Raw genomic sequence first — 14,254 nt, forward strand, 5'->3', positions numbered from 1 at the left:
GGCGCAATTAGATCTCCCCGGAGCCGCCTTTTCTCCAGGCTGAACAAGCCCAACTCTCTCAGCCTGTCCTCATAGGAGAGGCGCTCCATCCCTCCGATCAGCTTCGTGGCCCTCCTCTGGACTCGCTCCAACAGCTCCATGTCTCTCCTGTACTGGGGACCCCAGAGCTGGATGCAGTACTCCAGGTGGGGTCTCACCAGAGCCGAGTAGAGGGGCAGAAACACCTCCCTTGACCTGCTGGTCACACTGGTTTTGATGCAGCCCAGGACACGGTTGGCTTTCTGGGCTGCAAGCGCACACTGCCAACTCATGTTGATCTTCTCATCAATCAATACCCCCAAGTCCTTCTCCTCGGGGCTGCTTTCAATCCATTCCTCGCCCAGCCTATAGTCGTGCTTGGGATTGCGTCGACCCACATGCAGGACCTTGCGCTTGGCCTTGTTGAACTTCATGCGGTTCACACGGGCCTATCTCTCCAGCCTGCCAAGGTCCCTCTGGATGGCATCCCTTCCCTCCAGCATGTCGACCACACCACACAGCTTGGTGTCGTCAACAAACCTGCTGAGGGTGCACTCGATCCCACTGTCCATGTCGCCGACAAAGATGTTGAACAGTGCCGGTCCCAGTACTGACCCCTGAGGAACACCACTCGTCACCATTCTCCACTTGGACATCAAGCCATTGATCACAACTCTTTGAGTGCGACCATCCAGCCAATTCCTTATCCACTGAATGGTCCATCCATTGAATCCATGTCTCTCCAATTTAGAGACAAGGATGTCGTGACGGATAGTGTGAAATGCCTTGCACAAGTCCAGGTAGATGACGCCAGCTGCCCTTCCCTCATCCACCAACGCTGTGACCCCATCATAGAAGGCCACCAAGTTTGTCAGGCATGATTTGGCCTTAGTGAAGCCATGTTGGCTGTCACCAATCACCCCCTTATCTTCCATGTGCCTGAGCACAGTCTCCAGGAGGGTCTGCTCCATAATCTTGCCAGGCACGGAGGTGAGACTGACCAGCCTGTAGTTCCCTGGGTCTTCCTTTTTACCCTTCTTAAAAATGGGGGTTATGTTCCCCCTCTGCCAGTCGGCGGGAACTTCACCAGACTGCCAGGACTTCTCAAATACGATGGCGAGTGGCCTGGCAACTTCACCTGCCAGTTCCCTCAAGACCCGCGTATGCAACTCATCAGGTCGCATGGACTTGTGCGCCTTCAGGTTCCTTAGATATTCTCAAACCTGATCTTCTCCTACAGTGGGCGGTTCTGCATTCTCCCAGTCCCTGCCTTCTGTGACCTGGGCAGTGTGGCTCAAGGATTTGTCAGTGAAGACTGAGGCAAAGAAGTCGCTGAGTACCTCAGCCTTCTCCATATCCTGGGGAACCAGGTCACCCATTTCATTCCAGAGGGGACCCACATTTTCCCTCGTCCTCCTCTTATCACTGGCATACCTATAGAAGCTTTTCTTGTTGTCCTTGACATCCCTGGCCAGACTAATTTCTATCAGGGCTTTGGCTTTCCTAACCTGCTCCCTGGCTGCTTGGACAGTTTCTCTGTATTCCTCCCAAGCTACCTGCCCTTGCTTCCACCCTCTGTAGGCTTCCTTTTTTTGTTTGACTTTGCCCAGGAGCTCCTTGTTCATCCACAGGGGCCTCTTGGTGGTGGATTTGCTTGACTTCCTCTTTGTTGGGATGCATCACTCCTGAGCTTGGAGGAGATGATCCTTGAATATTAGCCAGCTGTCTTGGGCCCCTCTTCCTTCCAGGGCTTTGTCCCATGGTATTCTACCAAGCAGATCCCTGAAGAGGCCAAAGTCTGCTCCCCTGAACTCCAGGTTAGTGAGCTCGCTGTGCGCCCTCCTCACTGCCCTGAGCATCTTGAACTCCACCATTTAATGGTCACTGCAGCCAAGGCTACTCTTGAGCTCCACATCCCTTACCAATCCCTCCTTGCTGGTGAGTCCAGAATGGCATCTCTCCTCATTGGCTCCTCTATCACTTGGAGGAAGAAGTTATCATCAACGCGTTGTGTCCATGTGCCCTGCTGTGTTGTCCCTCCAACAGATATCAGGGTGATTGAAGTCCCCCATGAGGACGAGGGCTTGTGAACGTCAGGCTGCTCCTATCTGTCTGTAGAGGGCCTCTTCTGCTTGTTCTTCCTGGTCAAGTGGCCTGTAGCAGACCCCCACTGCAATGTCCCCTCCACCTGCACTCCCTTCGGTCCTGATCCATAACCTCTCGGTCAGCTCCTCATCCATCCCCAGATGGAGCTTCAGGCACTCCAGTGGGTCATTGACACAGACAGCCACATCCCCTCCTCGCCTGCCCTGCCTGTCCTTCCTAAAGAGCCCGTATCCTTCCATTCCTACGCTCCAGTCATAGCAGCCATCCCACCACATCTCCGTGATGCCAATAAGATCACAGCCCTGCAGGCGTGCGCACGTCTCTAACTCCTCTTGTTTGTTCCCCATGCTACGTGGGTTTGCATAGAGGCATTTCAGCTGGGCCCCCAGTGAAGCTGACTTCCTGGCTGGAGTGGCTGGAATTCCTTTGATGTACTTTACCAGTGATGGTTTAGCCCCAGCCGGCAGCTAAGTGCCACGCGGCTCGCTCACTCCTCCCCTGGCGGGATGGGGAGGAGAACGAAAAACAATGGCAAAGCCTCAAGGGTTGGGATAAGGGCAGTTTACTGGGACAGCAAGGGAGAGGGAAAACAATCAACAACAGTGCTGATAACAGATATTAACAATGGGTGATAACAGAGAATGATTTACCGATCCAACCACCAACCAGACGCTCAACCCGTCCTGGAGCCACGCCGAGCCCGCCCCTGCCCAACTAACCCCCGTTTATGGTGAGCATGACGTCACATGGTATGGAATAGCCCCTGGCCAGCTTGGCTCACCTGTCTTGGCTCCTTGTGAAATTAACTCTATCCTTGACAGAACCAGGACAACCAGTCTTTCCCTGTTGGTGCCTATTACCAGAGGAGCCCCTAGCTCATCTCCACTAGACTTCAAGCGTGCTGCAGTGTGTCCAGCACGTCTCCAAGCAACAGGCTCTTGCTGGCACCTCGTCCCTCCAACCTTGGCCTGTCATCCCACAACTTGTCGCAGGCAAGCCTGGTATTATCCCCCTCCTCTTTCATGCCTATTTAAAGCTCTGTCCATGAGCACCGCTAGCTCCTGGGCAAAGACCCTTTCTCCCCTTTGAGAAAGGTGAATCCCATCTGACCTGCACAAGCCTGGTGTCGTGTAGGCCATCCCATTATCAAAAAAGCCAAAATTGTGGCAGTGACACAGAGCCATATATTATTAATGGACTGGGTCCATCTGTTCCTCCCAACGTTGCTGCCCGCAGCTGGAAGGAGGGAGGAACAAATAACTTGTGCTTCAGATTCCCTTAGTAACTGTCCAGAGACCCTGAAGTCTCTTCTGATCGCTTTAGCACTATGCGTTGCAGCTTCATCACCACCCACATGGAAGAGCAGTAGCGGGTAGCAGTCCAAGGGCTTTACCAGGCTGGGCAGTTTCCTAGTGATGTCCTTAACACGGGCCCCAGGGAGGCAGCAGTCTGCCCCAAGAGGAGGGTCTGCCCTGCATATTGCACCCTCCGTACCCCTCAGAAGGGAGTTGCCTACAATTATAACCCGCCTTTTCTTCCTCATGGAGGTGGTCACAATACGGGCCGTGGCCTTTCTGGCCTTGGCAATACCTCTAGTGTACCTCGACTCTCATTCATGTCCTCCTTTGAGTGGCCTTCCACAGCCAGAGCCTCACACCTGTTGTACAGAGGCACCTGGGAGGGCGAGGTGGGCAAGGAGGAGGTTCGCCTGCCACCCCGAGTGTGGACTTGCTTCCATTCACTCCTTCCTCTTAAGCTACAGCCTTCAACCTGGCAGGGGGAGGATACAGGGTCCCCTTCATCTTGGGTTTTGTCTGGTCCCTGTTTCTGCCTCAGGGAGGGCAGAGCTTGGCTCCACCTGTCTCTTTCTCAGCCTCCCTGATGCTCCTTAACATTTCTACTTCCTCCCGTAGCTCTGCCAGCAGGCTGAGCAGATCAGCCCCCTGCTCACACCTCACACAGCCGTTCTCACTACCCACCATCCATGCCCAGTGACAGGCTCTGGCACTCCCTGCAGCCTGACACCTGGGTGGCTGCATGTTTTTGCCACAGCTCTGTCTGGGTACCCACATCCAGAGGACAGAGCTCTCTGCCAGGTGGATACCACAGCTCATCTCCTTCCGAGGGGGTGATGACCACCAGTGGAACTCACCTCCTGAGCTGGTAGGGGGACTAGGCTCTCCATGCAAAAACTGATGTGCCAACTGCTGTGCCATGCTCCGTGTCAGGTCGCACATCATACAGACATCATCCAATTTCTTTTTATTCTTGAGCTCCCTGAGGAGTTCTCTGTACAACCAGCCTCACCTTCTGCCCTGCTTCCTTGACTTTCAAGGCAAGGGGTTTGCCTGCTCCTGGGCTTTTATAAGGTGATTCTTAAAAACTCATCAGCACTCATGGACCCCTAAGCCCTCAAATCAGATTCCCAGGGCACACTGCTAAGTACCTCCCTGAATAGCTTAACGTTTGCTCTCCTGAAATCCAGGGTAGCAACTCTGCTGACCTTTTTTCTCATTACACTCAGAAGTTTAAACTCAACCATCTCATGATCACTGTGGCCAAGACAAACACCTACCATCAGATCCCCCACAGGTCCTTCTCTATTCACAAATAGCAAGTCTAAGAGAGCATCTTTCCTAGTTGTCTCACTGAATACTTGTGACAAGCTGTTATCACAGCATCACACAATGGCAGGGGTTGGAAGAGACCTCTGGAGATCACCTAGGCCAAGCCCCCTGCTGAAGCAGGATCACCTACAGCAGGTTGCACAGGATCACGTCCAGGCGGGTTTTGAATATCTCCAGAGAAGGAGACTCCACAACCTCTCTGGGCAGCCTGTTCCAGTGCTCTGTCACCCTCATAGTAAAGAAGTTTTTCCTTACGTTGAGGTGGAACTTCCTGTGTTGCAGTTTGTGCCCATTGCCCCTTGTCCTGTTGCTGGGCATAATTGTAAAGAGTCTGGTCCCATCCTCTTGAACACCCGTGCTGTAGATATATATACATATTGACAACAACCTGTCCATGAGCCAGCAATGTGCCCTTGTGGCCAAGAAGGCCAATGGTATCCTGGGGTGCATTAAGAAGAGTGTGGCCAGCAGATCGAGGGAGGTTATCCTCCTCCACTACTCTGCCCTGGTGAGGCCACATCTGGAGTTCTGTGTCCAGTGCTGGGCTCCCCAGTTCAAGGAAGACAGGGAACTACTGGAGAGAGTCAGCAGAGGGCTACAAGAATGATGAGAGGACAGGAGCATCTCTCCTGTGAAGAAAGGCTGAGAGAGCTGGCTCTGTTTAGCCTGGAGAAGACAAGACCAAGAGGGGATCTTCTTAATCCTTCTAAATATCTAAAGAGTGAGTGTCCAGAGGATGGGGCCACATTCTTTTCAGTTGTGCCCAGCAACAGGATGGGGGGCAACAGGCACAAACTGGAAGTTCCACCCAAATATGAGTTTGGTGGCTTAACCCTGGATGGATGCCAGGTGCCCACCAAAGCCGCTCTATCGCTCCCCCTCCTCAAGTGCACAGGGGGAAAGAAAATATAACGAAAGGCTCGTTCGTCAAGATAAGGACAGGGAGAGATCATTCACCAATTACCGTCATGGGCAAAACAGACTCAACTGAGAAAAAAATTAATCTATTACCAAACAAACCAAAGTGGACTAATGAGAAGTAAAAACAAGTCTTAAACATCTTCTCCCCACCCCTCCCTTCTTCCTAGGCTTAACATTACTCCCCGTTTTCCCTCCCTCCTCCCCACCAGCGGCACAGGGGGACAAGGAATGGGGGTTGTGGTCAGTTGATCACACGTTGTCTCTGCTGCTCCTTCCTCCTCTGGGGGAGGACTCCTCACACTCTTCCCCTGCTCCAGGGTGGGGTCCCTCTCACAGGACACAGTCCTCCATGAACTTCTCCAAAGTGAGTGCTTCCCACAGGCTACAGTTCTTCACAAACTGCTCTAGCACGGGTCTCTTCTATGGAGTGCAAACCTTCAGGAACAGACTGCTCCAGCATGAGTCCCCCACAGGGTCACAAGTCCTGCCAGCAAACCTGCTCCAGTGTGAACTCCTCTCTCCATGGGTCCACTGGTCCTGCCCGGAGTTTGCTCCAGCGTGGGCTTCCCACCAGGTCACAGCCTCTTTCAGCTGTCTCCACCTGCTCCAGTGTGGGGTCCTCCATGGGCTGCAGGTGGATACCTGCTCCACCATCATCCTCCGTGGGCTGCAGGGGCACAGCCTGCCTCACCGTGGTCTTCACTATGGGCTGCAGAGAATCTCTACTCCAGCGCACGGAGCACCTCCTCCCGCTTCTTCCCTGACCCTGGTGTCTGCAGAGTTGTTTCTCTCACGCAATCTCCCTCCTCCCTGTGTTGGTTTTGTGTGGCAAGGTTTTGGTAGCGGGGGGGCTACAGGGGTGGCTTCTGTGAGAAGCTGCTAGAAGCTTCCCCTGGGTCTGACAGAGCCAATGCCAGCCGGCTCCAAGACGGACCCGGCGCTGGCCAAGGCCAAGCCAATCAGCGCCTCTGTGATAACACATTTAAGAAAGAGAAAAAAACAGTTAGAGAGGGCTTTTGCAGCCAGAGAGAGGAGTGAGAAGATGTAAGAACATCTGCAGACACCAAGGTCAGTGAAGAAGGAGGGGGAGGAGGTGCTCCAGGCGCCGGAGCAAGATTCCCCTGCAGCCCGTGGTGAAGACCATGGTGAAGCAGGCTGTCCCCCTGCAGCCCATGGAGGAAGGATGAGGGGGTGTAGAGATTCCACCTGCAGCCCATGGAGGACCCCATGCCAGAGCAGGTGGAAACACCTGAAGGAGGCTGTGACCCCGGGGAAAGCCCGCGCTGGAGCAAGTTCCTGGCAGGACCTGTGGACCCATGCAGAGAGGAGCCCACGCCAGAGCAGGTTTGCTGACAGGACTGCAAGCCGTCAGCACAGCTCCACAGAGCTCCACAGAGCTGTGCAGAGCACAGGGGCACGCTCAGTTCCTGGGGGCAGGGGCAGGGGGCACCACCCCTTCCTTTCACTTACCTACCATGGGCAATAACCCCACGCACATGGCAGTCCACATGGCCAGGCCCACTCTCTGTCGCCTCCCTCCAGCTTCTCTCTGCTGGCAGAACAGCTCTGCCCACACCTTCCCTGCCTCTGCCTCTCTGCCTGCAGTCAGTCCTAGTCCCTCTGCGTCACTCCCTCCATCTATGACAACAGAGAAGGCGAGAGGCAGGGGCTGGAGCCGCAGCAGCCCTTGATGCTCACTTGGCAGAAAAACCTCCATTAGGCAAAAGGTGACGTGTTGCTGTGGGGCCACCCTCGACCTTCCTCTGAGGAAGGACTGCAAGTGTTTCTGCTGGGACTTTGGAGCTGGCCCTGGGGGTGGCACCTTGTCCTCCCTGGGGGCCCATGTCCCTTGCTGCTGCTGAGCTGCTGCTCCTGCATGGGACCACCTAGAGCCCAGCTCTGCTTGGACAGGGCATCTCTAGGCAGATGTGCTCCTCATCCTGCTCCCTCCACTCTGACCCAGCACCCAACTTACCTGTCATGCTGATACTTCTCTACTTGCCTCTTCTGTTCAAACCCCTCCCTGACCCCTGAAGCAGCAAAGGACCAACAGGGCTCTGGGCAGGTGAGATCCAGGATACACTTAGCACTAAAGCTCTGAGGTAGGTGTGCAGGCTCAAGCCCCACAGCTCAGCCCCTAAAACTCATGGGTACAGGAATCAGCGGGCAACAGGGTGCATAGGAAGGGCCCTGCAACCTACTTGAAGGTCCACAGCCCAGGGAAGTGCTCTAGGTCTCTGCCAAAATGGTGGACACTCACCTCACAGCTAAAACCAGTGTTCCTACAGAGAACTCTCCCCTGAGATGTCTGATGCACCTGCTCAGACAGAAGTGACAAGATCCTTCTCCTGGTGAAAAGGGAAGTACCTGCACAAGGTGTGCACAGGTTGATGATCTGTTACATCAGGTGGTCAAGTTGCAGGAAACAGTTTAAAGGCTGTGCAGTATTAGAGGGGCTGAGATGGAGATAGAGAGGTGGTTTCATAACCAAGTACCTGTAGTGGGCACCACTGAGAATGAGGCACCTTGGACCCTGGTGATCCACAAAAGCAGGACTCCACTTCAGTCTCCACCCTCCAGCTTCACAACCAAAACCAGATATGAAGCTTTAACAGCTATAGACACTTGGCCCTCTGGAATGCCAGACCCTGGAGGTAGGAGACAAAGTCTGGAGAAAGGAAGACCTCCCCTTGGTCAAGGAGGACAGGGTTAGAGAACACCTAGGCAAACCCAACACCTACAAATCCATGGGCCCTGATGGGATGCACCCACGAGTGCTCAGGAGTTGGCAGATGTTATTGCTAAGCCACTCTCCATCATCTTTGAAAGGTCAAGGAAAACACAAGAGCTGCCTTAGGAATGGAGGAAAGCCAATGTTACTGCAGTCTTTGGGCAAGAAGGACCCAGGAAACTACAGGCCAGTCAGCCTTACCTCCATCCCTGGAAGGGTGATAGAACAGCTCATTCTGGGGGTCATCTCTAAGCATGTGGAGGAAAAGAAGTTTATTAGGAGAGGTCAGCATGGATTCAGGGGTCAGTACTAGGTCTGCTCTTATTTAACATATTCATCAGCGAGACCTGGACAGGCTAGAGAGCTGGACACAGAGAAACCTAATGAAGGTCAACAAAGACAGTGCAGGGTCCTGCACCTAGGGAGGAATAACCCCAGGCACCAGCACAGGATAGGGGTTGACGTGCTGGGAAGCAGCTCTGCAGAGAAGGACCTGGGAGTCCTGGTGGACAACAAGCTCTCCATGAGCCAGCAATGTGCCCTTGTGGCCAAGAAGGCCAATGGTATCCTGGGGTGCATTAAGAAGAGTGTGGCCAGCAGGTCGAGGGAGGTTATCCTCCTCCTCTACTCTGTGTCCAGTTTCTGGGCTCCCCAGTTCAAGGAAGACAGGAAACCACTGGAGAGAGTCAGCAGAGGGCTACAAGGATGACGAGGACAGTAGCATCTCTCCTGTGAAGAAAGGCTGAGAGAGCTGGCTCTGTTTAGCCTGGAGAAGACAAGACCAAGAGGGGATCTTCTTAATCCTTCTAAATATCTAAAGAGTGAGTGTCCAGAGGATGGGGCCACATTCTTTTCAGTTGTGCCCAGCAACAGGATGGGGGGCAACAGGCACAAACTGGAAGTTCCACCGGAATATGAGTTTGGTGGCTTAACCCTGGATGGATGCCAGGTGCCCACCAAAGCCGCTCTATCGCTCCCCCTCCTCAAGTGCACAGGGGGAAAGAAAATATAACGAAAGGCTCGTTCGTCAAGATAAGGACAGGGAGAGATCATTCACCAATTACCGTCATGGGCAAAACAGACTCAACTGAGAAAAAAATTAATCTATTACCAAACAAACCAAAGTGGACTAATGAGAAGTAAAAACAAGTCTTAAACATCTTCTCCCCACCCCTCCCTTCTTCCTAGGCTTAACATTACTCCCCGTTTTCCCTCCCTCCTCCCCACCAGCGGCACAGGGGGACAAGGAATGGGGGTTGTGGTCAGTTGATCACACGTTGTCTCTGCTGCTCCTTCCTCCTCTGGGGGAGGACTCCTCACACTCTTCCCCTGCTCCAGGGTGGGGTCCCTCTCACAGGACACAGTCCTCCATGAACTTCTCCAAAGTGAGTGCTTCCCACAGGCTACAGTTCTTCACAAACTGCTCTAGCACGGGTCTCTTCTATGGAGTGCAAACCTTCAGGAACAGACTGCTCCAGCATGAGTCCCCCACAGGGTCACAAGTCCTGCCAGCAAACCTGCTCCAGTGTGAACTCCTCTCTCCATGGGCCCACTGGTCCTGCCCGGAGTTTGCTCCAGTGTGGGCTTCCCACCAGGTCACAGCCTCTTTCAGCTGTCTCCACCTGCTCCAGTGTGGGGTCCTCCATGGGCTGCAGGTGGATACCTGCTCCACCATCATCCTCCGTGGGCTGCAGGGGCACAGCCTGCCTCACCGTGGTCTTCACTATGGGCTGCAGAGAATCTCTACTCCAGCGCACGGAGCACCTCCTCCCGCTTCTTCCCTGACCCTGGTGTCTGCAGAGTTGTTTCTCTCACGCAATCTCCCTCCTCCCTGTGTTGGTTTTGTGTGGCAAGGTTTTGGTAGCGGGGGGGGCTACAGGGGTGGCTTCTGTGAGAAGCTGCTAGAAGCTTCCCCTGGGTCTGACAGAGCCAATGCCAGCCGGCTCCAAGACGGACCCGGCGCTGGCCAAGGCCAAGCCAATCAGCGCCTCTGTGATAACACATTTAAGAAAGAGAAAAAAACAGTTAGAGAGGGCTTTTGCAGCCAGAGAGAGGAGTGAGAAGATGTAAGAACATCTGCAGACACCAAGGTCAGTGAAGAAGGAGGGGGAGGAGGTGCTCCAGGCGCCGGAGCAAGATTCCCCTGCAGCCCGTGGTGAAGACCATGGTGAAGCAGGCTGTCCCCCTGCAGCCCATGGAGGAAGGATGAGGGGGTGTAGAGATTCCACCTGCAGCCCATGGAGGACCCCATGCCAGAGCAGGTGGAAACACCTGAAGGAGGCTGTGACCCCGGGGAAAGCCCGCGCTGGAGCAAGTTCCTGGCAGGACCTGTGGACCCATGCAGAGAGGAGCCCACGCCAGAGCAGGTTTGCTGACAGGACTGCAAGCCGTCAGCACAGCTCCACAGAGCTCCACAGAGCTGTGCAGAGCACAGGGGCACGCTCAGTTCCTGGGGGCAGGGGCAGGGGGCACCACCCCTTCCTTTCACTTACCTACCATGGGCAATAACCCCACGCACATGGCAGTCCACATGGCCAGGCCCACTCTCTGTCGCCTCCCTCCAGCTTCTCTCTGCTGGCAGAACAGCTCTGCCCACACCTTCCCTGCCTCTGCCTCTCTGCCTGCAGTCAGTCCTAGTCCCTCTGCGTCACTCCCTCCATCTATGACAACAGAGAAGGCGAGAGGCAGGGGCTGGAGCCGCAGCAGCCCTTGATGCTCACTTGGCAGAAAAACCTCCATTAGGCAAAAGGTGACGTGTTGCTGTGGGGCCACCCTCGACCTTCCTCTGAGGAGGGACTGCAAGTGTTTCTGCTGGGACTTTGGAGCTGGCCCTGGGGGTGGCACCTTGTCCTCCCTGGGGGCCCATGTCCCTTGCTGCTGCTGAGCTGCTGCTCCTGCATGGGACCACCTAGAGCCCAGCTCTGCTTGGACAGGGCATCTCTAGGCAGATGTGCTCCTCATCCTGCTCCCTCCACTCTGACCCAGCACCCAACTTACCTGTCATGCTGATACTTCTCTACTTGCCTCTTCTGTTCAAACCCCTCCCTGACCCCTGAAGCAGCAAAGGACCAACAGGGCTCTGGGCAGGTGAGATCCAGGATACACTTAGCACTAAAGCTCTGAGGTAGGTGTGCAGGCTCAAGCCCCACAGCTCAGCCCCTAAAACTCATGGGTACAGGAATCAGCGGGCAACAGAGTGCATAGGAAGGGCCCTGCAACCTACTTGAAGGTCCACAGCCCAGGGAAGTGCTCTAGGTCTCTGCCAAAATGGTGGACACTCACCTCACAGCTAAAACCAGTGTTCCTACAGAGAACTCTCCCCTGAGATGTCTGATGCACCTGCTCAGACAGAAGTGACAAGATCCTTCTCCTGGTGAAAAGGGAAGTACCTGCACAAGGTGTGCACAGGTTGATGATCTGTTACATCAGGTGGTCAAGTTGCAGGAAACAGTTTAAAGGCTGTGCAGTATTAGAGGGGCTGAGATGGAGATAGAGAGGTGGTTTCATAACCAAGTACCTGTAGTGGGCACCACTGAGAATGAGGCACCTTGGACCCTGGTGATCCACAAAAGCAGGACTCCACTTCAGTCTCCACCCTCCAGCTTCACAACCAAAACCAGATATGAAGCTTTAACAGCTATAGACACTTGGCCCTCTGGAATGCCAGACCCTGGAGGTAGGAGACAAAGTCTGGAGAAAGGAAGACCTCCCCTTGGTCAAGGAGGACAGGGTTAGAGAACACCTAGGCAAACCCAACACCTACAAATCCATGGGCCCTGATGGGATGCACCCACGAGTGCTCAGGAGTTGGCAGATGTTATTGCTAAGCCACTCTCCATCATCTTTGAAAGGTCAAGGAAAACACAAGAGCTGCCTTAGGAATGGAGGAAAGCCAATGTTACTGCAGTCTTTGGGCAAGAAGGACCCAGGAAACTACAGGCCAGTCAGCCTTACCTCCATCCCTGGAAGGGTGATAGAACAGCTCATTCTGGGGGTCATCTCTAAGCATGTGGAGGAAAAGAAGTTTATTAGGAGAGGTCAGCATGGATTCAGGGGTCAGTACTAGGTCTGCTCTTATTTAACATATTCATCAGCGAGACCTGGACAGGCTAGAGAGCTGGACACAGAGAAACCTAATGAAGGTCAACAAAGACAGTGCAGGGTCCTGCACCTAGGGAGGAATAACCCCAGGCACCAGCACAGGATAGGGGTTGACGTGCTGGGAAGCAGCTCTGCAGAGAAGGACCTGGGAGTCCTGGTGGACAACAAGCTCTCCATGAGCCAGCAATGTGCCCTTGTGGCCAAGAAGGCCAATGGTATCCTGGGGTGCATTAAGAAGAGTGTGGCCAGCAGGTCGAGGGAGGTTATCCTCCTCCTCTACTCTGTGTCCAGTTTCTGGGCTCCCCAGTTCAAGGAAGACAGGAAACCACTGGAGAGAGTCAGCAGAGGGCTACAAGGATGACGAGGACAGTAGCATCTCTCCTGTGAAGAAAGGCTGAGAGAGCTGGCTCTGTTTAGCCTGGAGAAGACAAGACCAAGAGGGGATCTTCTTAATCCTTCTAAATATCTAAAGAGTGAGTGTCCAGAGGATGGGGCCACATTCTTTTCAGTTGTGCCCAGCAACAGGATGGGGGGCAACAGGCACAAACTGGAAGTTCCACCGGAATATGAGTTTGGTGGCTTAACCCTGGATGGATGCCAGGTGCCCACCAAAGCCGCTCTATCGCTCCCCCTCCTCAAGTGCACAGGGGGAAAGAAAATATAACGAAAGGCTCGTTCGTCAAGATAAGGACAGGGAGAGATCATTCACCAATTACCGTCATGGGCAAAACAGACTCAACTGAGAAAAAAATTAATCTATTACCAAACAAACCAAAGTGGACTAATGAGAAGTAAAAACAAGTCTTAAACATCTTCTCCCCACCCCTCCCTTCTTCCTAGGCTTAACATTACTCCCCGTTTTCCCTCCCTCCTCCCCACCAGCGGCACAGGGGGACAAGGAATGGGGGTTGTGGTCAGTTGATCACACGTTGTCTCTGCTGCTCCTTCCTCCTCTGGGGGAGGACTCCTCACACTCTTCCCCTGCTCCAGGGTGGGGTCCCTCTCACAGGACACAGTCCTCCATGAACTTCTCCAAAGTGAGTCCTTCCCACAGGCTACAGTTCTTCACAAACTGCTCTAGCACGGGTCTCTTCTATGGAGTGCAAACCTTCAGGAACAGACTGCTCCAGCATGAGTCCCCCACAGGGTCACAAGTCCTGCCAGCAAACCTGCTCCAGTGTGAACTCCTCTCTCCATGGGCCCACTGGTCCTGCCCGGAGTTTGCTCCAGTGTGGGCTTCCCACCAGGTCACAGCCTCTTTCAGCTGTCTCCACCTGCTCCAGTGTGGGGTCCTCCATGGGCTGCAGGTGGATACCTGCTCCACCATCATCCTCCGTGGGCTGCAGGGGCACAGCCTGCCTCACCGTGGTCTTCACTATGGGCTGCAGAGAATCTCTACTCCAGCGCACGGAGCACCTCCTCCCGCTTCTTCCCTGACCCTGGTGTCTGCAGAGTTGTTTCTCTCACGCAATCTCCCTCCTCCCTGTGTTGGTTTTGTGTGGCAAGGTTTTGGTAGCGGGGGGGGCTACAGGGGTGGCTTCTGTGAGAAGCTGCTAGAAGCTTCCCCTGGGTCTGACAGAGCCAATGCCAGCCGGCTCCAAGACGGACCCGGCGCTGGCCAAGGCCAAGCCAATCAGCGCCTCTGTGATAACACATTTAAGAAAGAGAAAAAAACAGTTAGAGAGGGCTTTTGCAGCCAGAGAGAGGAGTGAGAAGATGTAAGAACATCTGCAGACACCAAGGTCAGTGA

The 14,254-nt window shown here is 54.2% G+C and overlaps 1 protein-coding gene across 1 annotated transcript in view; it reads right to left on the minus strand.

Moving 5' to 3' along the window:
* The window catches only part of LOC104638263 (M1-specific T cell receptor alpha chain-like), a 487,043-nt gene that overhangs the window by 220,560 nt on the left and 252,229 nt on the right, over positions 1-14,254 (minus strand). The window lies entirely within an intron of this gene.

This window comes from Balearica regulorum, chromosome 24 (genome assembly GCF_011004875.1).
Source record: "Balearica regulorum gibbericeps isolate bBalReg1 chromosome 24, bBalReg1.pri, whole genome shotgun sequence".
In the NCBI taxonomy this organism is placed as follows: Eukaryota; Metazoa; Chordata; class Aves; order Gruiformes; family Gruidae; genus Balearica; species Balearica regulorum.